This window comes from Rana temporaria, chromosome 2 (assembly GCF_905171775.1).
Source record: "Rana temporaria chromosome 2, aRanTem1.1, whole genome shotgun sequence".
Taxonomy (NCBI): Eukaryota; Metazoa; Chordata; class Amphibia; order Anura; family Ranidae; genus Rana; species Rana temporaria.
In genome coordinates, this window is record NC_053490.1 from 114,273,633 (window position 1) to 114,298,555 (window position 24,923).

Consider the following 24,923-nt stretch of genomic DNA (forward strand, 5'->3'; position numbering starts at 1 on the left):
GCATCAAGTGCCTGAGTAGGAAAGTTAAGAGGATCAGATTTATGTTTTTTACGGAGCTCTAGATAGTTGTTTTCCAGCTTCCTTATGTCTATGTTTCTTTGTTTCTTGAGGCCAGCGGCCACTTGTATAATTTTGCCTCTGATAGAAGCCTTGTGGGCAGCCCACAGAGTTTCAGGGGACACATCTCCTGTATCATTATGCTTAAAGTATTCTAGAAGAGATTGCTCAATATCCTTCATTAGGGCAGGGTCCTTCAAAATAGACTTATTTAGTGTCCAATGAGACACTTTAGGAGAAGTGTCCTCTCTCCTCAGTGACAATAAAACCATCGAGTGATCTGACCAAGAAACATCAACTATGTGAGACTTAATGGCAGCTGGGACGTGATGGTTAGAGATTAATATATGATCTATACGTGAATAAGACTGGTGAGGGCTAGAATAGTGGGTATAGTCCTTAATTTTGGGGTTCAACTCCCTCCAGATGTCAGTTAATCTAGACTGATGTAGAATGTGTGCTACTTGTAAACTAAGTTTAGTCGGTCTGACGATTCCATTGGCAGAAGGTTTGGATTTATCCAATCCCGTGTCAAAAGCTAGATTAGAGTCTCCACCCATAAGAATGATCCCCTCCATAAATGGTCGGAGGGTGTCAAGCATCTGAGAGAAAAACTTTTTCTGACCTCTGTTAGGAGCATAATAAGAGATAAATGTGTATAGTCTGCCATCAAGGGTACCTTGTATCAATAGAAACCTACCTTCCGGATCTCCAAATTCTTTAGTCAGGTTAAAGTTACAATACCTAGAAAACAAAATGGCCACACCCTTAGTTTTGTTTTCTGCTTTAGCTAGGTAAAACAATGGAAAGTGGGCATGCATAAAAGAAGGGTTGTATCGTCTAGGAAAGTGGGTTTCTTGAAGGAAAACCACATCTACACGGAGAGATTTGTATACTTGAAAGGCTTTGCGCCTCTTAACAGGAGAATTCAACCCCTGAGTGTTGTGAGTAACAACACTAAGGGGTTTAGATACATCATTCGATCCAGCCATAAATCTTGTCGACATCTATGAACATGCAGGACCGTACATATATCCTCAATAGTCTCGTAAATACGAACAATGGCAGGCAGGCTGAAGAAACGAAGAGAGTAAGAAGAAGAAAGAAAAAGAAATGAAAAGGAGAGATAATAAGAAAAAAATAAAAAAACATATAGCACAATAAACTATTAGATCGTGCAAGGTCAATTCGTGACCCAGAATGGGGGAAGAGATTGATTCTCCTTCCCTCATTCAAACAAGAAATTTTTGCATAGTCCCAGAAAGGGACTATATTCTTACCCATTGGGTCGACAAAGTGTCGACACAAGAAGTAAGTTGAGGTTCAATACCTCACCGTCGTCAGTTGCCGACAAATAAAACATAACACCTTAAAACTAATTTTAGAATAAAGGCATTTGTATCATAGGATGACCAAAAAAGAGGAGAAAAATCTAAATAAAAATGGCATTAAACTAGATATGTAATCCCAGAGTCTTCCCCTTCTCTTTTTTTTGTAAAGAAAAAGGGAATCCGGGATAAAATTCATCTGAAGTAAAGAATATGAAATACGTCCTGAGTAAGTCTATTCAATATTCAGGGTGTTTGGTCACTTCCAATTTTCCTGTATTTGACCTTGTTCCATGGATTCTGAGTCGGACTAGTAGGAGTGTTTCTCTTGGTAGATTGAACTGGAGGTGGAGTAGTGTCCATAGCAGGTTCAAAAGAAATAATTTTCAGGTCAAACAAAAGTCTTTCACCCTCTTGGAAACTATGGATCACATGGTTCCTACCATTAAAATTGAATTTTAAGGCGAAAGGGAAAGCCCATTTATATTTGATGTTTTTGTTGATGAGGGCAAACAGTAACGGTTTCATTACTCTTCTTTTCTGAATGGTATATGGAGAAATGTCAGAGAATATTTGTATGGTATTACCTTGGTATTGAAGATTCTCCTGTTGTCTGGACCGTTTCATAATGTCCTCCTTGGTAGAGAAAAAATGAGGCTTGACCACCACATCCCTGGGTAAGCCATCTTTCCTTAGTGGGCCTAATGATCTATGAGCCCTATCAATTTCTAATTTTATATCAGGCATAGATGGAAGTAGGATTTTCATAATGTCTCGTATTGCTGAATGAACGTCCATAATGGACTCAGGTAGACCCCTAACCCTAAAGTTTTCTCTTCTTGACCTGTTTTCCAAATCATCAATTTTAGCCTGAGCTGCCTCTAGTTTTTCTTGTAGAAAGTGGATATGGTCATCATGTTGTTCAGTTTTCGAAACGTTAGTGTCCAATTTATGTTCCACCGAGTCAATCCTGTTGCCAAGACATTGGAAGTCTGCCCTAATATCTTTAGTAATTTTCTCAGCCGTAAGAGCTAGACCCCTTTCCATCATCTCAGAGATCCTATTATAGAGATCAGTAACATTGAAAGAAACTTCTGGAGCATTTTCAGTATTAGCCGTCACTTGTACAGGGTCATGTGAGGGAGGTACCACAGAAATCCCATGTTCTGCCATTGCGGGTATTATGCCCTCCCGGACTACAGATGAAAATAAGGCTGTAGTTGTAGATGAACCTAATAAAGGAGATGGTGAGGATGGCGGCACATGAGACGAGAACTGTTCTGTTAACTGAGGTTCCACTATAGATGCCTGAGGACCTGTAGTAGGAGGGGTGTCCATATCAAGGAGACACTCTTTGATAATTGAGTTCTTATTTTTTTTTTTAACCTGTTTCCCCTTCATATATGAGAAACGCTGTAAAGAAACCGTATCAGTATGAGTAAAGTTGCTTTATAGTTTAGAATCTACAGTTCACTCCAATATCAGCTCCTATAGGTGTAGTAGACCTACAATTATCATCAGTCAATGGGCGTTAATTATGTGATCAGTCCAAACCCAGTTTCGAGCCTTTATAGCAAGTATTGTAAAAAGACCAGCTTCATAAAAACGCCTCAAATTGCAAATCATGCAGGTTTCATGTTAGTATATAGAATTGCAGCTCATGTCGACTAACATCAGACGGTGCGTTGAAACACCTCAGTAAATTCCCATAGTAGGGATAATCATAGGAAAATCCTCAGTTTATAGAAAAGATAAATGTTTTCCAATGTATTTCATCCAGTACTGAGGTGATAATTTGACACCCCACAGGGTGTAGGGATCACTGTATATACCTATACCTTTGTTGATATTATTAGTATGAATCCTTGTAGAATTCCGTTATATGACAGTGAATCCCCTATTTATTTGGAAAAAATCAAGGTCTCTGCTAGCCTTAGTACAATATATTTGAATATTAGTCTCCCACCTCCACGGTGTTGTATATAGAATATTAATGGCCTATATATGGCTCTGGGTAACCTTATTCTGAAGGCTAGTCTTTTATATGCAGATTTAATGAGGGAAAGTTTTCAATTGCTGCAATATCCACCACACTTTGAATGTCCTGTGTTGGTATACTGTTAGGCCACAAGATGGCAACGTTACCTCAGCATCAGTAATACCATCTGCGTCATAGGGCCTCCTACTATGCAGACGAGTCCTTCCCCCAGTTTCAAGATGGAGTGTGTGATCCGGATATCACCCGCAGAGTGGAGGGCATCAGGTAAGGGTTTCACTACGATCGGAATGTCAGCAATCCCTATTCCACCCGACCGTGTCTATTTAGGCCATGTTATGGTGATTGTGCACCCGTGAGGTAAAAGGCCTCGGTGTCCGTCACTATAGCGGGTAGCTCCTCCGCTGAAGAACGGGTATTCTCCCAATGGCACCCGCTCTATGAGTCAGGCAGCCTGGAATACCATGTATAGGGGATCTGTCTTGTTTCCCTTTTCCCTTCCTTCCTCCTCTTTTTTTTTTTTTTTTTTTTTTTACCGCTCCGCCGATCCGTCCAAAATTGAGCTCGGTGATGTCCGAGGCTTTGTAGGCCTCAAAATGGCCGCTGTGATCCTATGAGGGATCAGGCCTCTTTATGTACCAGTGAGCTGGCGAATCATCTGGATCTCCCAAAAAGGAACGATGCGGCCTATGGAGAGTCCCGGGTACCGGATTCTAAGTTTGGGGCAAATAGAATCTTGATTCGGTACCGGATGGCTATCGATTAGTTTAGGACAGGCAGAGCTCCCTCAGAACACGTCCAGCGCCATCGACGTCCAGGCCACGCCCCAACTCCCCTATCCTTTTCAGCCAAGGAAGCTGCCATCTTTGCCTCTGTTTAATCTACAACTGCCATGATGCTGCACATGTGATCAGTTTAGACACCAGCCATTGGATGGTTTCTCAATTTGGTTGAGAGCACAACCAATGGGAGTGTTACATTTTCGGCACTTGCCGCAAATGAAACTGCTTTATGGATGGGTTTACTTCCGCTTTAATGTCCATGATTAGTGAAAACTCCCAATTGGGAGGAAAACAATAAGTGTGCAAAAAAAGTCCATAAGTAAAATAAATAAAAAACATTTAATAAAAAACTTTCAGGATGATTCCACTTAGTTAATACAGGTTTCCACCTCCACCAGAAAAAGAGTAGATCATCGGTGATCTACTCTTTAACATACTCTAGGTATGTTATAGAGTTTAGAATAGAATGAATAAAATAATTTAGAGATTTCTTTGGGATCATGTGTTATGTCTCCTGTTGCTGTATTAATCTTTATTATAGGGGTCATGGATGTCCTTTGAGTCAGTGCTCTAGCTAGGAGTCGACCTGGTTTAATACCATGTTGATAGAACAATGTGCGACTCTTATCTCTAAGGCCTCGTACACACGACAGAGGAACTCGACGTGCTTGGCACGTCGAGTTTTGGGATGAAGCCGCCGAGGAGCTCGGCGGGCCGGCTTCTCCCATAGAAGAACGAGGACAACGAGAAAATAGAGAACATGTTCTCTATTTTCTCGTCGAGTTCCTCGGCGGCTCCTTCGAGCCAAAACTGTACAGACGACAGAGTTTCTCGGCAGAATCCGGGTTTTGACCGAGTTTCTCGGTGAATTCTGCCGAGAAACTCTGTCGTGTGTACGAGGCCTAAGGCATAGCGTTTGTTCATTTAGTAACCTCTGTAGTTCTCTCCGTTTATCTGTTAGTTATATTAAATTCCTTGACGTCGGGTTTTGCTTATGCCTCTTTTCAAGCTTAGGAATTTCTTTTAGCAAGGAAGATATATTACATTCTCTTGCTTTTTTCAGTCTAGCGCCATGTTTTATAAAAATACCTGGCAAGACACATTTTAGCGCCTTCCATTGAATCTGATCTAGAACAAAGTTGTTAATTGTTAATTTAATTTCTGCTATACAGACCTCGTCTTTTAACAGATTATCGTTTAGTCTCCATGACCATCTGGATGTGGCCCCTTTTGGTATGGTCATCTCCAAAAAAATTGGAGCATGGTCCGACCAAATAAAGCTCCCATGTCAGCTGAGGATATCGCTGCCATTCCAATCTGATTTATTAGAAAGAAATCTAATCTGTGATAAGTACCATGTACTTTCGAGTGGAATGAATAATTCCTATCCAGTGGATGAAGTACCCTCCATATATCTATTAGATGGAGTGAATCTAGTGTAGTTTTAAATCTATTTATTTGGTTAGTTGCCTGAGGTATTCGAGAGTTAGTGGTATCCAGGTCCCAGTTGAGTACAAAATTGAAGTCCCATCCTACTAGAGTCACCCCCTCTGCTTTTTCCATGAGATCTATCAACTTCTGCGTACCTATATTAATCTGATCTTGATTCGGTAGGTATAAATTAATATTAGTATATTTTTTTTCCAAAATGGTTAACTTTAAAAGTAAAAATCTACCATCTCGACTATGCCAACTTCCTGTTATTTGATGCGGTAGGGATCTATGAATTCCTATAAAGACCCCCCTCGACTTGGAATAGGCAAAGGAATCGTGATACCAGGTAGAGTAATACTTACTCTGTATATTGGGTATGCAATCTGCAAGATTATAGCTTTCAAGTGCTCTTGCCAACGAGTGGAAAGAGATTAATTGCCTTGTCAAGCACGTGGTACCCAAATGGCTGATCTGCTTGAGGCAAAGTTTGCAAATTGCAACAGTGAGATCAGCTGCACATGTGCTACAAAAGGCCCAGACAGCTGAGCTGTGAGAAGTGAGCGGGGGATAACAGCTCCACAATCTGGTGGAATAAGGTGGCTGCTTTGTACTCTTCCATAATGGCTGTCTTGTTGGGGTTGTGCCTCTTTCTCACTTTCCTACTCTGCTCTATCTGGCACTTAAGTCACGTCAGTGATCTCCTCATTTTTACTGGAGCCAACTTGTCAATATGCTGCGGCTGGGGGAACATGACTATCAATTTGTTGCTTACCAGTGTTCTCCCCTCTCTGTAGGCTCATGTTCCTACCTTCCTCAAACCTCAGAACCAAGATCTGAATCAAGTACTGGCTGTGCATCGTCAAGGAGCAAGTAGCTGATGCTGTGTTCAAATAACTAAGCTGACTCCTCCATGCCTGATGTTAGGGTTATGGCAGGAGTAGCTGTGGACAAAAAGGCAGAATAAGCCACTCTGGCAGCTGCAGTGGACTGCACTTCAATATATTGCGGTAAAGGTGCATCAATGCCCTGAAACATACTGCATTAAAAATGCACTAACACACTGCAATATACTGCGGTAAGCGCGCACCGATGCACTGAAATATACTGCGTTAAACGTGCACTAACGCACTGCAATCTACTGCGGTAAACATGCACCAACGCACTGAAATATACTGCGTTAAACGTGCTCCAACGCACTGAAATTTTTATAAGGATCCACCCAGGGAAACCAGGTGGTGCCAACATCCCAATTCAAGGAACTTTAGAGGCAAGGTATTCCTTAATATACATAGGGAACTTTTAAGGCAACTGATAAACAATTAAATTATAATAATATAGAAATTTTATTAGTAATGTTAAAAAAATTGGTGCATGCATCACCATATGACAGAATACAGAAAAGTAATAGCAGAATTGGATCATATGGAAATATTCTCCTGGTACTGGGACTGGCTCGTTTCAGGACCTGTAAGGAGTCCTTTCTTCAGGCACATTTCATAGTTTTTATAATATATAACACTCTAAAATGAAAACAGAAGAACAAGAGCATTGTTGGAAGTGAGTTTGAAAGAATATACCGATCCAAAAGGATTGGTTGCCACCAAATACAAAGCAGGAGATTCCTGAATAGTGATGGACGAACATCTGATGGGACGGTTCATGAACACTAACAGCGAACTTTCGCAAATGTCCGCGAACCGCAAGTTTGCGGCGGGCCCCATTGACTTTAATGGCAGGCGAATATTAAAAACCTGCAGGTCATATTTGCAGCCACAAAATACTTACTAGCTGTGCACAAATAGTCCTACAACATGGCCACTGACCTACCAGAAGTAATAAGTGAAAAACCGGATACATAAGTAAGTGCCGGCCATTACAGGCCCCAAAAATTAGCCGACAGGCGTTCACCTGACAGCAAACAACTTTGTATTCTGTGGCTGGAGGTACATTAAGCTATTCACCGTATACAGAAGTAAGTGCAGGCCAGTACAGGCCCCAAAAATTAGCCCACAGGCGTTCACCTGACAGCAAACAACCTTGTATTCTGTGGCAGGTGGTACATTAGGCATTCACCGGATACAGAAGTAAGTGTCGGCCAATATAGGCCCCAAAAATTAGCCCACAGGCGTTCACCTGAATTTGAATGAAGCATGGTTTACTGGTCACATGTGTTGAATTCCTCCGAGATCCATGCCTCATTCATTTTTATAAATGTGAGGTAGTCAACACTGTTATGAGCTAGGCGAGTGCGCTTATCGGTCACGACCCCCCCTGCTGCGCTGAACGTCCTTTCGAGCAGGACACTGGATGAGGGGCAAGCCAACAGTTCCATTGCAAATTGTGCAAGCTCTGGCATAAGGTCAAGCCTGCCCACCCAGTAGTCCAGGGGTTCATCACTTCTCAGTGCATCCACATCGGCCGTTAACCCGATGTAGTCGGACACCTGATGTAGTCGGTCTAGGCGTTTCCTGATGCTGGATCCGGAGGACAGCTGTCGATGGATCAGCTGAAAGAATGATCTCATATCATTAGTGACTAAGACATCTTCAAACCGCCCTCTTCTTGCAAGCGCTGTTGGATTGGTACCCGAAACTGTTTCTCTGTGAGTGGAAATTCCTTTGCCAGCGGACGCAAAAGCAGAATGCAGCATTTCTCGAAGCAAGGCCTGGAAGTGCTGCATTCTGATAGCCCTCTGTGATGGTGGCAACATTTCCATCATGTTTTGTTTGTACCGGGGGTCTAAGTACGTTGCCACCCAGTACTGGTCCTTGCCCTTTATGCTTTTTATACGGGGGTCCCTCTTAGAACACTGGAGCATGAAGGCCCCCATTTGCACTAAACTGGAAGCGCTGTACTGGCCTGGCTTCTGCTCATCATCCAGGATAATGTTGTCCTCGTTCTCCTCCCCCCATTCATGAACAACACCAGGGATCCCAGAAAGGTTTAAAGCATGCTCTTCTTGCTGCTCCTCCTCCTTCCCCCCCGGCACCATCCTTCTCTGACTCCTCTTCAGACTCCCGTTGTTGACTTGTCTCAGGTAGAGTAGCCCCCCCCTGGGAATTCATCCAGCATTGCGACTTCCTCATCTTCCTAGTCCTGTCCTCGATGGCTTAAACAATGACACAACGCAATGCACGCTCCAGAAAGAAGGCGTAAGGTACGATGTCACTGATGGTGCCCTGGCTGCGACTGACCAGTTTGGTGATCTCATCAGATGGCCGCAAAAGTCTGCATGAGCAGCCACTGGCGCGGTGCAAAAAAACCAAGCTCCCCAGAGCCTGTCCTGCCGCAGAGTTTGTACAGGTAGTCGTTAACTGCACGTTTCTGCTGGAGCAGCCTATCAAGCATATACAATGTTCCATCGTGTCAGGCAGTCACAAATAAGACTGGTTGTGTCGCCGCTGAATGTCAGCAAGGCGAGCCATGGCCGTGTAAGATCTTCTGAAATGGGACAAGATTTTCTTGGCCTGCCGCAAAACTTCCTGCACCCCAGGGTATTTGGCAACGAATTGCTGCACGACCAAGTTCAGGACGTGTGCCATGCATGACACGTGTGTAAATTTGCCCTGTTTCAGGGCGCTCAGCAGATTGGCACCGTTGTCGCACACCACTTTACCAACTGTCAAATTGAGCGGTGTTAGCCACTGATCTGCCTGTGGACGTACAGCTGAAAGGAGTGCAGGACCAGTGTGGCTCTTGTCTTCCAAACACAACAGACGCAGCACAGCATGGCAACGTCTCACCTGGCATGTCGAATAGGTTCTGGGGATCTTGGGCGGCGCAGCGGAAGAGACGGTAGCATCGGAAAATGAGGAGTCAGCCGAGGAGGAGAGGGAGGATGGAGTAGGAGGAGGAGGAGAAGAAGAAGAGGCAGGCTTGCATGCAATCCGTGGTGGAAAAACAAAATCTACATGTTAGCCACGGGTTACATGCTTGACGGCCATCAGAAGGTTCACCGAGTGGGCAGTAAAAGTTATATACAGTTGCCACAAAAAGTATGTGAACCCTTTTGAAATGATATGGATTTCTGCACAAATTGGTCATAAAATGTGATCTGATCTTCATCTAAGTCACAACAATAGACAATCACAGTCTGCTTAAACTAATAACACACAGAGAATTACATGTTACCATGTTTTCATTGAACACACCATGTAAACATTCACAGTGCAAGTGGAAAAAGTATGTGAACCCTTGGATTTAATAACTGGTTGAACCTCCTTTGGCAGCAATAACTTCAACCAAACGTTTCCTGTAGTTGCAGATCAGACGTGCACAACGGTCAGGAGTAATTCTTGACCATTCCTCTTTACAGAACTGTTTCAGTTCAGCAATATTCTTGGGATGTCTGGTGTGAATCGCTTTCTTGAAGTCATGCCACAGCATCTCAATCGTGTTGAGGTCAGGACTCTGACTGGGCCACTCCAGAAGGCGTATTTTCTTCTGTTTAAGCCATTCTGTTGTTGATTTACTTCTATGCTTTGGGTCGTTGTCCTGTTGCAACACCCATCTTCTATTGAGCTTCAGCTGGTGGACAGATGGCCTTAAGTTCTCCTGCAAAATGTCTTGATAAAATTGGGAATTTATTTTTCCTTCGATGATAGCAATCCGTCCAGGCCCTGACACAGCAAAGCAGCCCCAAACCATGATGCCCCCACCACCATACTCCACAGTTGGGATGATGTTTTGTGCCTCTTTTTCTCCACACATAGAGTTGTGTGTTTCTTCCAAACAACTCAACTTTGGTTTAATCTGTCCACAGAATATTTTGCCAGTACTGCTGTGGAACATCCAGGTGCTCTTGTGCAAACTGTAAACGTGCAGCAATGTTTTTTTGGACAGCAGTGGCTTCCTCTGTGGTATCCTCCCATGAAATCCCTCCTTATTTAGTGTTTTACGTATCGTAGATTCGCTAACAGGGATGTTAGCATATGCCAGAGACTTTTGTAAGTCTTTAGCTGACACTAAGATTCTTCTTCACCTCATTGAGCAGTCTGCGCTGTGCTCTTGCAGTCATCTTTACAGGACGGAAACTCCTAGGGGGGAAAAGCAGCAGTGCTGAACTTTCTCCATTTATAGACAATTTGTCTTACTGTGGACTGATTCACAGCAAGGCTTTTGGAGATACTTTTTATAACCCTTTCCAGCTTTATGCAAGTCAACAATTCTTAATCGTAGGTCTTCTGAGAGCTCTTTTGTGAGAGGCATCATTCACATCAGGCAATACTTCTTGTGAAAAGGAAACCCAGAACTGGTGTGTGTTTTTTATAGGGCAGGGCAGCTGTAACCGACACCTCCAATCTCATCTTATTGATTGGACTCCAGTTGGCTGACACCTCACTCCAATTCTCTTGGAGATGTCATTAGTCTAGGGGTTCACATACTTTTTCCACCTGCACTGTGAATGTTTACATGGTGTGTTCAATAAAAACATGGTAACATTTAATTATTTGTGTGTTATTAGTTTAAGAAGACTGTGATTGTCTATTGTTGTGACTTAGATGAAGATCAGATCCCATTTTATGACCAATTTGTGCAGAAATCCATATCATTCCAAAAGGGTTCACATACTTTTTTGTGGCAACTGTACCTTCCCTGCCCGTGTTTGCTAGACCACGTGTTTGTGGTCAGATGTATCTTGGCACCGTCACTGTGTGCCAGAGATACATTCACTTGCCGCTGAACATGGCCATATAGCTCTAGGACAGACCTGGGCAAACTACGGCCCGGCGGACCTTTTAATCCGGCCCACCCCCGCCGCCGCTGCCACGTTAATCACCGCGGCGGGGAACATTACAGACAGCGTTCGTTTAAACAGCTGTTTTCCCCGCCGCGCATAGACACTACCCCTTGGACGGATCTGTCCAATCGCGAGCAAGGGGGAGTCACATAGACACTCCCCCTTGCTCGCGATTGGACAGATCCGTCCAAGGGGGAGTGTCTATGCGCAGCGGGGAAAACAGCTGTTCAAACGAACGCTGTCTGTAATGTTCCCCGCCGCGGTGATAACAGTAGGCAGGGCCGGGAGGGGTCACTGTGCCCATCACACGCAGCCACTTGTGCCAACACATGCAGCCACTTGTGCCAACACATGCAGCCACTTGTGCCAACACACGCAGCCACTTGTGCCAACACACGCAGCCACTTCGCCACCATAAATTGTCGCCACTGTGCCAATCACACGCAGCCACTGTGCCAATCACACGTAGCCACTGTGCCAATCACACGCAGCCACTGTGCAATCAATTGTTGCCACTGTTCCCAAACACAGCCACTGTGCCAATCACATGCAGCCACTGTGCCAATCACACGCAGCCACTGTGCCAATCACACGTAGCCACTGTGCCAATCACACGCAGCCACTGTGCAATCAATTGTTGCCACTGTTCCCAAACACAGCCACTGTGCCAATCACATGCAGCCACTGTGCCAATCACACGCAGCCACTGTGCCAATTACACGCAGCCACTGTGCCAATCACACGCAGCCACTGTGCCAATCACACGCAGCCACTGTGCAATCAATTGTTGCCACTGTTCCCAAACACAGGCACTGTGCCAATCACATGCAGCCACTGTGCCAATCACATGCAGCCACTGTGCCAACACACGCAGTCACTGTGCCATCAATTGTTGCCACTGTGCCCATCACACGCAGCCACTGTGCCATCAATTGTCGCCACTGTGCCCATCAAACGCAACCACTGTGCCATCACATGCAGCCACTGTGCCATCACATGCAGCCACTGTTTAATCAATTGTTATTGATTAAACAGTGGCTGCCTGTCCCCAGCGTCTGTCCCCCTCCTGTGCCATGTCCCCAGCGTCTGTCCCCCTCCTGTGTCATGTCCCCAGCGTCTGTCCCCCTCCTGTGTCATGTCCCCAGCGTCTGTCCCCCTCCTGTGTCATGTCCCCAGCGTCTGTCCCCCTCCTGTGTCATGTCCCCAGCGTCTGTCCCCCTCCTGTGTCATGTCCCCAGCGTCTGTCCCCCTCCTGTGTCATGTCCCCAGCATCTGTCCCCCTCCTGTGTCATGTCCCCAGCCTCTGTCCCCCTCTTGTGTCATGTCCCCAGCCTCTGTCCCCCTCTTGTGTCATGTCCCAAGCCTCTGTCCCCCTCTTGTGTCATGTCCCCAGCCTCTGTCCCCCTCCTGTGCCATGTCCCCAGCCTCTGTCCCCCTCCTGTGCCATGTCCCCAGCCTCTGTCCCCCTCCTGTGCCATGTCCCCAGCCTCTGTCCCCCTCCTGTGCCATGTCCCCAGCCTCTGTCCCCCTCCTGTGTCATGTCCCCAGCCTCTGTCCCCCTCCTGTGCCATGTCCCCAGCCTCTGTCCCCCTCCTGTGCCATGTCCCCAGCCTCTGTCCCCCTCCTGTGCCATGTCCCCAGCCTCTGTCCCCCACCTGTGCCATGTCCCCAGCCTCTGTCCCCCTCCTGTGCCATGTCCCCAGCCTCTGTCCCCCACCTGTGCCATGTCCCCAGCCTCTGTCCCCCACCTGTGCCATGTCCCCAGCCTCTGTCCCCCTCCTGTGCCATGTCCCCAGCCTCTGTCCCCCTCCTGTGCCATGTCCCCAGCCTCTGTCCCCCTCCTGTGTCATGTCCCCAGCCTCTGTCCCCCTCCTGTGTCATGTCCCCAGCCTCTGTCCCCCTCCTGTGTCATGTCCCCAGCCTCTGTCCCCCTCCTGTGCCATGTCCCCAGCCTCTGTCCCCCTCCTGTGCCATGTCCCCAGCCTCTGTCCCCCTCCTGTGCCATGTCTATAACAAGTACTCGTACCAGTTTTCCAACAATGATATTTACTGCTTTTTATAAAGAAATACAATTGATTTTATGCAGTATTGAGTTTAGCCTTTTGGCCCGGCCCTCCAAAATATTTTTAGTTTCTCATGTGGCCCCATCGAAAAAATAATTGCCCACCCCTGCTCTAGGATGTCCTTCTGTGAAAAAATAGTATTTTTGTACTCACCGTAAAATCCATTTCTCTGAGTTCATAGACGGACACAGCCTTCTTTGACATTAGGGTTATGCTTCTTCCTACCAGGAGAGTTTAGGCAGAATTAAACAGCACTTAAAGTGTTAAAACCTTTCCTTCGTGCCACTCTTCCCAGGGGGCGTGGCTCCCCCAGGCATAACCCACACCCTGCTCTAGGAGCAGTACAAACCAAGGAGGGGTGGGTGCTGTGTCCGTCTATGAACTCAGAGAAATGGATTTTACGGTGAGTACAAAAATCCTATTTTCTCTTCCGTTCATAGACGGACACAGCCTTCCTTGACAGTAGGGACGTCCCCAAGCAGTGTCAAAAAATTAGAGGGGTGGGAAAGTAACACAGCAAACCAGGTTACACCCCAAACAAAAACCGGAGTTGCTCAACGGAGAAACTCCAAACATAAACTGCCGCCTGTAACACCTGCGGCTGAGGAAGGCATCAAAAGATGCACACACATCCACCTCCAAGCCCGCAGCCTCTGACATACCAGAACCAGATTCCATGTCAGAGACATCCCCAGAAGCAGGCTCAGGGAGGGGGCGCTTTTTAACCCCCCATCCGGGCACTAGCTGCTTCAAACCTGGCAAGAAACCCAGGACAGCCAACATAACAGATGTGGCAGGGGAAGGGGCATTAAGGGTTAACTCAGGCCTAGTGGAGAGGGAGACCTGGCTCCATAGCGCCAGCGCTGAGTCACCCACCCTGCAAGGCAGGACAAAAAATCCCCACTGGTCACCTCCTTGCAGCTAATGCAGAGCATGGGGGCCCCTGGTGCTCACCACCCCACCCAGCTGCAGAGAGAGTTGAAAACCTGAGGTGTGCTCTGATGTGCTGGCTGTGATGTGTCTGTCACCTCAGGGAAGAATCATCACAAGAGACCAGAGGCTGTGCTGTGTCTGTCACCTCAGGGAAGAAACGCAGCGTTTCACAGCACTAAAACTGTCCCACAGACCAGAGGCTGTGCTGTGTCTGTCACCTCAGGGAAGAATCACAGCGTTTCACAGCACTAAAACTGTCACAAAAGACCAGAGGCTGTGCTGTGTCTGTCACCTCAGGGAAGAATCCAAGATGGCCACCGTCTGAGGTAAAAATCACCTCATATAAGACAGCAGCACCCCCCAGAGTAACAACACAGTCCCCCAACAACACACGGGCCCCGGTGGGAATAAAGAAAACCCAGGAGGCCCCCCTTCACAGCCACTACCCAGTCAGGGGAAGGAGGGAGAGGAAGGGGAGAGAGGAAAGCAGGGCGGACCCTCAGTCGACCTCCCCAGGGAAACATTCCAGCCAGACCACTTACCTGAGTAAAGGGCCACTACTTACCCATCCTGCGACTACCCGGCTGGAGGTATCCCAGACAGAACCAACGTCTGTAAAAGGCATGGCTGTCGGCCAGACACACTGTGACACAGCCATAGAGACCGGTCATATGTGAGCCCTAGAACCGAAGTTCCCCGGCCGCCCCTGGAGCAACGGGGCCTGTCGTGGACGTCCCAAAGCTGAGCTAAGGGCCGCAACACGCTCGATGGCCGAACATGGGGGGACTACAAGAGTCGAGGACCCAGTCTGTCACCCAGTCGGCTATTGATAGAAGAATCGCAGGATTAAAAAATGCAGGAACAAAAAAATAAAAGCGAGAAAAATCGCCAGAAAAAAACTCCAGAGTACAGGAACTCCAGAGAGGGCCTGACTCTCCTGTCGTTAGGCAGAAAAAGACTGAGGCTCCTAGAGCAGGGTGTGGGTTATGCCTGGGGGAGCCACGCCCCCTGGGAGGAGCGGCACGAAGGAAAGGTTTTAACACTTTAAGTGCTGTTAAATTCTGCCTAAACTCTCCTGGTAGGAAGAAGCATAACCCTAATGTCAAAGAAGGCTGTGTCCTTCCTGGGACCTTCCCTTGTGGTGCTCCAATGGCCACAAATTTTCGAAAGGCCTCCGAACCCACCAGTTTATATGGCACTAATTGGCGGGCTATCAGTTCAGACAAGCCAGCGGTCAACGGAAGCCTGCCTTTTTGCAGAAAAACGTGAGGACGGTATGATGGAAGGTGGAGTGGAGGACAATTGTGAGCATAGAGCGGAAGGAGAAGGAGAAGAGGCTGGACGGTGAGAGCCTGGAGTGTGGTTTTGTGGGTTCTGATGGCGTTGCTCCCACTGGGCTCGGGGATGGGAGGCCAGGTGCCTTCTTAAGGCGGTCGTCCCTAGGTGAGTGTTGGGCTTACCGCGACTTATACGTTGACTGCAAAGGCTGCAGATTGTGTGCAGCGGACACGTTAAAAAAAGCCCACACGGCGGAGCCATGGGCCGGCGTCCTGGGAGAGCCAGATGTGACTGTACATGGTTGATGGCTCGCTCCTGATACATTATGAGTCTGGTTTGTCCCTCCTGTGCAATGTAAGTTCGGCCTGCTTCTCCTCCCTATCTGCTGGTCCATCTCTCCCTCTGAACTCCCCTCATCTTCCTCTCTTGTGGGCACCCACGTGACGTCTGTAGACCCGTCATCATCGACGTCACCTTCCCCATCACTAACAATAGAGATCTCGGAGTAGGCAGCAGGCACCAACCTCCTTGGGCTGATCTGAGTACTGTCGTCAGACTGCTGAGTGTCGGCTGTTGCTACCTCCTCTTCCTGATCCAATGCCAAGAATGGCTGCACATCCAAAATGTCTTCTGATGGATCGGAAAATAATTTCTGTGACTCAAGCGGAGGGTATATGGTGGTGGTGTTGGTGGTGAGCCACTCAACCAAGTCTGGTGCGTCCTTTGACAACATCGAACGAACATTGTGCCACTTCCCACTTTGGCTCCGGCCTGGTGCTCCTGCCCTACCACCCCTGCAGAAGGGCCTGCCTCTTCCTCTGCCTGTCATTTTTTAAATGACCTTGTGACAAAAGTCTCTAGAAAAGCGCAGTATATGTGGAAGAAGGTATATAACAAAATCTGTCGTTTTGGGGGGCCACTGGTTTTTCAGGAAATGTTGTCACTGTGTGTAGCAGAAGTAAAGCAGCGAAAGCGACAACAATTCTGCAGTACCCAAATACACTATTATTAAAGTATATTATTAGATAACACCCCACTTCAATCTGTCATTTTGAGGGGCCACTAGTTTATCGCACCAGTTATGAAACTTTTTTTTCAGGAAATTTTGTTAATGTGTGTAGCAGAGGTAACGCAGCGAAAGAGGCAACAATTCAGCAGTAACCAAATACACCGCCAGTCACAATTCTGAACAATACAAATCCACTATAATATGCTTTCTATATTCGAAAGTATATTATAAGTGTATATTACACCTATATACTGCACAGCAAGTAGTACACCTATACCAGTGCTTGAAAGGACTTTTGTGGACCTGTTAGGTAACGATTTGTGTCACTACAGTCTGTCCCTGCTTGAAACAGCAACCTGTCCCTACACTGACAAAAAGTATATGAATGTATTACACACCTATGCACTGCAGAGCAAGTAGTACACCTATACCAGTGCTTGAAAGGACTTTTGTGGACCTGTTAGGTAACAATTTGTGTCACTACAGTCTGTCCCTGCTCAAAACAACAACCTGTCCCTACACTGACAAAAAGTATATGAATGTATTACACACCTATGTACTGCAGAGCAAGTAGTACACCTATACCAGTGCTTGAAAGGACTTTTGTGGACCTGTTAGGTAAAGATTTGTGTCACTATAGTCTGTCCCTGCTTGAAACAGCAACATGTCCCTACACTGACAAATAGTATATGAACGTATTACCCACCTATGTACTGCAGAGCAAGTAGTACACCTATACCAGTGCTAGAAAGGACTTTTGTGGACCTGTTAGGTAACGATTTGTGTCACTATAGTCTGTCCCTGCTCGAAACAGCAACCTGTCCCTACACTGACAAAAAGTATATGAATGTATTACACACCTATGTACTGCAGAGCTCAAGAAAATTGTATCCCTTTAAATTCTATGTATGTCTTTACACTGGTCTATTATGCTTCCATTGTGGTGTGAAAAATCTTGCTTGCTGTAGTTTTGGTCAGTAAAAGAAAACGCATCAAAAACGCATGTTACGTTTTGGATGCAGTTTTTGAGTCACACCAATGAATCCATGAGCACAGTAAAATAGTGTTTTTGGTGCCATTATCTGCACCTTTTCCTCTATGGGCAAAATGCTGAAAACACCATTTTAGCCTTATATAGGGCTGCAACTAACGATTCTTTTCATAATCGATTAGTTGGCCGATTATTGTTTCGATTAATCGGAAAATAGCCTTAAAAAAAAGAAAATAAATGAAGATAGCATTTTTTTTTTTTTTTTGGGCCAATTTATTGTTAGGCAGATTACAAAACACAAATTGCAGCAAAAACACATTACATGCTTTTCTGCAGCTTCTTCATTGAAGTATATTGAACCAAAAAAAATAAACAATGAATAGCATTGTTTTGCGTTAAAAAGTCCTTGCCCTTTCCAAATACACAGCAGCTGAAAAAAAATCACGGATGTGAACGTGTTCCATAGGAAAACATGTAAATGAACTGTAGTGTGTTTCTGCAAAAAGCACCAAAAAACAGAGGTGTGACCCCAGGCCTGAGATGTTTAGTAACATAATGGGGTTAAAAAAACAAAAATAAGTACAAAAAGAGTAAATAATCGCTACTGTAAGGGGTTAATTTTTTTACTGTGGGACAGTGGAAGTAATAATTACAGTAGCGATTTGCTTTTTTGTACTTTAAAGGGCTAATTGAATTTTTTTTAACCCCATTATGTTACTGGCCGATTAATCGATTATGAAAATTGTAATCGATTAATTTCATAATCGATTAGTTGTCGATTAATCGATTAGTTGTTTCGGCCCTAGCCTGATATGTTTCTGCCATCAAAATTTCAGTGCGTCTTTAAACAGAATATATATATTTACCTAAATTTATGAAGGAAATAGATTTTTTTTTTTTTATTATTGGATATGTTTTATAGCAGAAGTAAAAAATATTGTTTTGTTTTTTCAAAATTGTCAAGTCTGTTTTTGTTTACAGCACACAAAAAAAAAAAAAATCGCAGAGGTGATCAAATAGAAAGCTCTATTTGTGGGAAAAAAAAGGACATACCGTATTTATCGGCGTATAACGCGCACCGGTGTATAACGCGCACCCTAATTTTAGGAGGGAAGTTTTAGGAAAAAAACTTTCAACAGCCCCTTTTATATTCCAAAGCCCCCTGCACATTACATACAGATCCCAGCACATTACACATAGATCACATCCCAGCACATTACATATAGATCACATCCCAGCACATTACATATAGATCACATCCCAGCACATTACACATAGATCACATCCCAGCACATTACATATAGATCACATCCCAGCACATTACATATAGATCACATCCCAGCACTTAGATCACATCCCAGCACATTACATATAGATCACATCCCAGCACTTAGATCACATCCCAGCACATTACATATAGATCACATCCCAGCACTTAGATCACATCCCAGCACATTACATATAGATCACATCCCAGCACTTAGATCACATCCCAGCACATTACATATAGATCACATCCCAGCACATTACATATAGATCACATCCCAGCACTTAGATCACATCCCAGCACATTACATATAGATCACATCCCAGCACTTAGATCACATCCCAGCACATTACATATAGATCACATCCCAGAACTTAGATCACATCCCAGCACATTACATATAGATCACATCCCAGCACTTAGATCACATCCCAGCACATTACATATAGATCACATCCCAGAACTTAGATCACATCCCAGCACATTACATATAGATCACATCCCAGCACTTAGATCACATCCCAGCACATTACATATAGCCCCCAATCCTGTGGGAAAAAAAGATTTTTTGTTGTTTTGTACTTACAGTTTTGATGTCTTGCGCGGCGTCCATCTGCGGCCTCGTCGGGTCCGGCGTCCTTCTGCGGCCTCGTCGGGTGTCCTCTTCGGCGGGTCCGGCGTCCGTCTTCGGCGGGTCGGGCGTCCGTCTTCGGCGGGTCGGGCGTCCGTCTTCGGCGGGTCGGGCGTCCGTCTTCGGCGGGTCGGGCGTCCGTCTTCGGCGGGTCCGGTGTCCATCTTCGGCGGGTCCGGTGTCCATCTTCGGCGGGTCCGGCGTCCTTCCGCCACGACTTTGAATACTGCGCCCGCATATAGCGAGCGCAGTACACTCGTGAATCTTCGGGCAGGCTCGGGCGCCTCTCGCACTGACGTCCTGTACGCTCAGGACGTCAGTACGAGAGGCGCCGAGACTGGCCGAAGATTCACGAGTGTACTGCGCTCGCTATATGCGGGCGCAGTATTCAAACTCATGGCGGGAAAGCGGGTATCGGCGTATACTGCGCACCCACGATTTTGCCCTGATTTTGCAAAATAGTGCGCGGTATACGCCGATAAATACGGTACATTTTATTTTGGTACAGTATCGCACTACCACGTAGTTGTCAGTTAAACTAACACTGTGCCATATCGCAAAGAATGGCCTGGTCAGGAAGGGGGTAAATCTTGTCAAGGTCAAGTGGTTAACCACTTGCCGACCAGCCCCCGTCATTATACTGCGGCAAGGTGGCAAATCCAAAAAATCGCCATAGCTAGGCAGATCTCCATTCTGACAGGAGAGATCAAACAGATCCTGTCTTTGTACTAAGCAGGAGGTTGAATCTGTGTGTTTCCCCTGTCACAGAGTTAGAAAACGCAATCAGGGAACACATTTAACCCCTTGATCGCCCTTGATGTTAACCCCTTCCCAGCCAGTGTCATTAGTACAATAACAGTGCATATTTTTAGCACTGATTACTGTAATAATGTAACTGGTTCCCCAAAAAAGTGTCAAATGTCAGTTAGGTGTCCGATCCGTCCACCGCAATGTCGCAGTGCCACAAAAATTTGCTGATCGTCACTATTACTAGTAAAAAAAGAATAATAAAAATGCCATAAATCGATCCCCTATTTTGTAGATGCGATAACGTTTGCTCAAACCAATCAATATACATTTACTGAGATTTTTTACAAAAAATATGTAGAATACATATCGGCCTAAATTGATAAAGAACTTCGTTTTTTTTTTAACCTTTTTTTAGGTGATCAAATACCATCAAAAGAAATCTCTATTTGTGAGGGAAAAAAGGAAATAAATGTAATTTGTGTACAACGTTGCACGACCTCGCAACTGTCAGTTAAAGCGACACAGTGCCATATCTCAAAAATAGCCTGGTCAGGAAGTGGCTAAATGCTTATTGGGCTTAAGTGGTTAATTACCAAAAAAATATATAAAAAGCTTTAACTAAAGAGAAACTGAAGTGACGTTTCCCCCTATCTCACAATAGTCCGGCTATGGCCCTGCCAAATACAACAATAACACAACAGTAGTTCAGGCTCCATGAATGTATAGAACGGAAGTAAATAAAAGGTCCAGGGGCCATGCTGGCAGGACGTGACAATTGCTAGCAGAGGCGCTCCGTTCCCACTCTTCTCCCCCCACCCTACACCTAGCACCGCTCACACGCCACACGTAAACAAACACGGCACTTCCGCTTCCGGTCACGCTGTGCACAGAGCCGGGGGGAGGGGTTTGTCCGGCTCGGTGTGTTTTGTTTTTTTTGCAGGGTGTATGATCTTCTCTCCAGCCTCCGATATCAACATTGTGCGGGACACCCGGCCCCCGCCTCCCTCCCTGACCGGCAGGTGAGTGACGTCACCGTCCGTCCACCGTGACAAGTGTCCTCTTTTTATGTCGTGTTTTTTTTTATTTGCTGGATCGTTGTCTCTTCTGGAATTCATACACGCAGCTGATCGCACACCATGCAACTCTTCTGACTCTGTTGGGAGTCAGTGTTTTTCCTGTAGAACATTCCTTCCTAGGTTGAGGTCAGATGGGTGCCTCTGCCACCAACTATCCAGCCGCTGACAATTCATCAAAGTCGCATGCGTCAGGACCATTGATTGTAATGGTGACGTAAAGGATGATGACACATGGGTGACTCTTCCACTAGGGACAAATCGCCAACAGCTGGGTCGCTAAAAAGTCTGTTTGTCCCTATAGAATCGCTCCCTCTGTAACCACGCACTGCGAGATGTCGCTCTGTCGCCGGCCTGAACGCTGCTGTATCTCTATCGCTACCATTGGAAGCGACATCTCGCTGTGTGTGGTTACAGAGAGGGAGAGATGGGCAGCCTTTTTTTTTTGCGATACGGCACTGCGTTACTTTAACTGACAATTGCGCAGCGTTACTTTAACTGACAATTGCGCAGGCATGCAATGCTGTACCCAAATAACATTTTATTTTTTTCCCCCACAAATAGAGCTTTTTTTTTTGGTGGTATTTGATAACCTCTGTTTGTTTCTAGCGCAAAAAAAAAAATAATTGAAGAAAAAGTAAATATTTTTTACTTTCTGCTATAAAACCTACTCCAATAAAAAAAATGTAAAGAATCAAATTTCTTCATCAATTTAGGCCTATATGTATTCTGCTACATGTTCACAATAAGTGTGTGTATTTGTATGTATGTGTGTGTGTATGTATGTGTGTATATATATATATATATATATATATATATATATATATATATATATATATATATATATATATATATATATATATATATATATGTATGTGTGTGTGTGTGTGTGTATATATATATATATATATATATATATATATATATATATATTTTTTGTATTTTATTTATTTAGTAATGATGGCGATCAGTAATTTTTAGCAGGACCTATGACATTGCGGCATACAAATCTGACACCAAGTGACACTTTTTGGGGACCAGTGACACTAATATAGTGATCAGTGCTAAAAGAAGAAATGCACTGTCACTGTATTAACGACGCTGTCAGGGAAGGGGTTATCGGGGGTAATCAAAGGGTTAAATGTGCTCCTAAGGAGTAGGGATGAGCTCCGGCGTGTTCAGTCCACGTGCAGAGCCCGCCAGGAAGTCTGCACGGTGCTGCGCTAACCACAGGCAGGGAGACATTTCCCGTCCTCTGCAGCCCAGCATCGGGACAATGTCTCCCTGCTAAGGATGAGCTCTGGCGTGTTCGCATAGAACACGTGCAGAGCCCGCCAGGAAGTGTGCGCGGCGCTGTGCTAATCACAGCCAGGGAGACATTGTCCCGATGCTTGGCTGCAGGGATCGTGAAATGTCTCCCTGGCTGTTATTAGCGCAGCGCCGTGCACACTTCCTGGCGGGCTCTGCACGTGTTCTATGCAAACATGCCAGAGCTCATTCCTACTCCCTGCCTGTGATTAGCGCAGTGCCGTGCAGACTTCCTGGTGGGCTCTGCACGTGGACTGTGCGAACACGCCGGAGTTCATCCCTACTAGGGAGTGCTTTCTAGCGGGGGGTTTGCTTAGACTGGGGGAAGACAGAAACCACTAATGCTGCAACTCAAAGTGAAATACACACAAACACACACAAACATAGTAGAAAAACATAAGGCACTGCGCTCTCAAACCATATATCGAAATACAAATATTTAATGACATGAAAACTAAAGTCCCAGTGGGTGAATCGTGTGACAAATAAATCCAGAGAATAAACGATCCTAGAAAGTTCTCCAATGGAAGAATGGCTAAGTGTATGAAACTACACTATATGGTGACTGTGTCCTGTGACTTCACAAACAGACAATGTGAATTCACCTCCACAGAGAGTGCAAGCTTACCAGCTGCACAAGCCAGATATCCTCCAATAGCCTCTGGTGGCCGATCAGACCAAATACTGTTTATGGTCAGCAATAATACATTTGAATAAACGCACAATGTAGACGTTCACAGGATTCGGCCTGGATCTCGATCTCCCTTCTATAACCATCAGCTGATGGTTATAGAAGGGAGGTCGAGATCCGGACTGAATGACAATTGTGCGGTCATGCTACACTGTAACCATGTATATAGAGCTTTCTTTTGATCGTATTTAAAAATAAAATAAAAGTTTTTCTTAGTTTCTGTCAGTAAATTCTGTAAATAAGTAATTTTTCTCCTTCACTGATGGGCGCTGATAGGCTGCACTCATGAGGCATGAATATGCCGCACTGATAGGTCATCATTGATGGTCAGCACTGACTGGCATCACTAATGGGCACTGATTGCTGGCACTGTGGAAGCTTTTTTTTAATTATTTTTCTTATAATCAGGGCACTGATGATCAGTGCCCTGATTAAAGCGGGGGTTCACCCTTAGAGGGCACTTTTCCCCCTTAGATTGCTGCTCGTTTTTACTAGGGGAATCGGCTATTTATTTTAAAATATGTGCAGTACTTACCCGTTTACGAGATGCATCCTCTCCGTCGCTTCCGGGTATGGGCTTCGGGAATGGGCGTTCCTTCTTGATTGACAGGCTTCCGAGAGGCTTCCGACGGTCGCATCCATCGCGTCACGATTTTCCGAAAGAAGCCGAACGTCGGTGCGCAGGCGCAGTATAGAGCCGCACCGACGTTCGGCTTCTTTCGGCTACGAGTGACGCGATAGATGCGACCGTCGGAAGCCTCTCGGAAGGCTGTCAATCAAGAAGGAACGCCCGCTCCCGAAGACCCATACCCGGAAGCGACGGAAGAAGATGCAGCTCGAAAACGGGTAAGTACTGCTCATATTTTAATACAAATAGCCGATTCCCCTAGACCGAACAAGCAGGAAGCTAAGGGGAGAATTTTTTTTTTTTTTACAAATGGGTGAACTCCCGCTTTAAGGTTGAAATAAGACACCAGTCCATCCAGGTCAACCTGTGGTGTGTGCTTGTGTTTATGTCAATAGTACATTGTATAACACTGTATGTTGCGATCGTTAAGATGCTCACCTAATCTTTTTTTTTTTTTTTTTTTAACCACTTAAGACCCTGACCAAAATGCAGGTAAAGGACCAGGCCCCTTTTGCGATTCGGCACTGCGTTGCTTTAACTGACAATTGCGCGGTCGTGCGACATGACTCCCAAACAAAATTGGCGTCCTTTTTTTCCCACAAATAGAGCTTTCTTTTGGTGGTATTTGATCACCTCTGCGGTTTTTATTTTTTGCTCTATAAACAAAAATATAGCGACAATTTTGTAAAAAATGCAATATTTTTTACTTGTTGCTATAATAAATATTCCCCCAAAAATATATAAAAAAACATTTGTTTTCCTCAGTTTAGGCCGATGCGTATTCTTCTACCTATTTTTGGTAAAAAAAAACACGCAATAAGCGTTTATCGATTGGTTTGCGCAAAATTTATAGCGTTTACAAAATAGGGGATAGTTTTATTGCATTTTTATAAATTTTTTTTTTTTTTTTTTTACTACTAATGGCGGCGATCAGCGATTTTTTTTTTTTTTTTATTTTTTTTAT

General features: G+C 45.3%; 1 protein-coding gene across 2 annotated transcripts in view; it reads left to right on the top strand.

Moving 5' to 3' along the window:
• The first annotated feature begins 21,060 nt into the window (after positions 1-21,060).
• Positions 21,061-24,923, top strand: part of TMEM106C (transmembrane protein 106C) — a 49,838-nt gene continuing 45,975 nt past the window's right edge. For both annotated transcript variants that reach the window (XM_040340788.1, XM_040340787.1), the window contains exon 1: positions 21,061-21,278. The gene's annotated coding sequence lies outside the window, so the exon portion shown is untranslated. The remainder of the gene's footprint in view (positions 21,279-24,923) is intronic.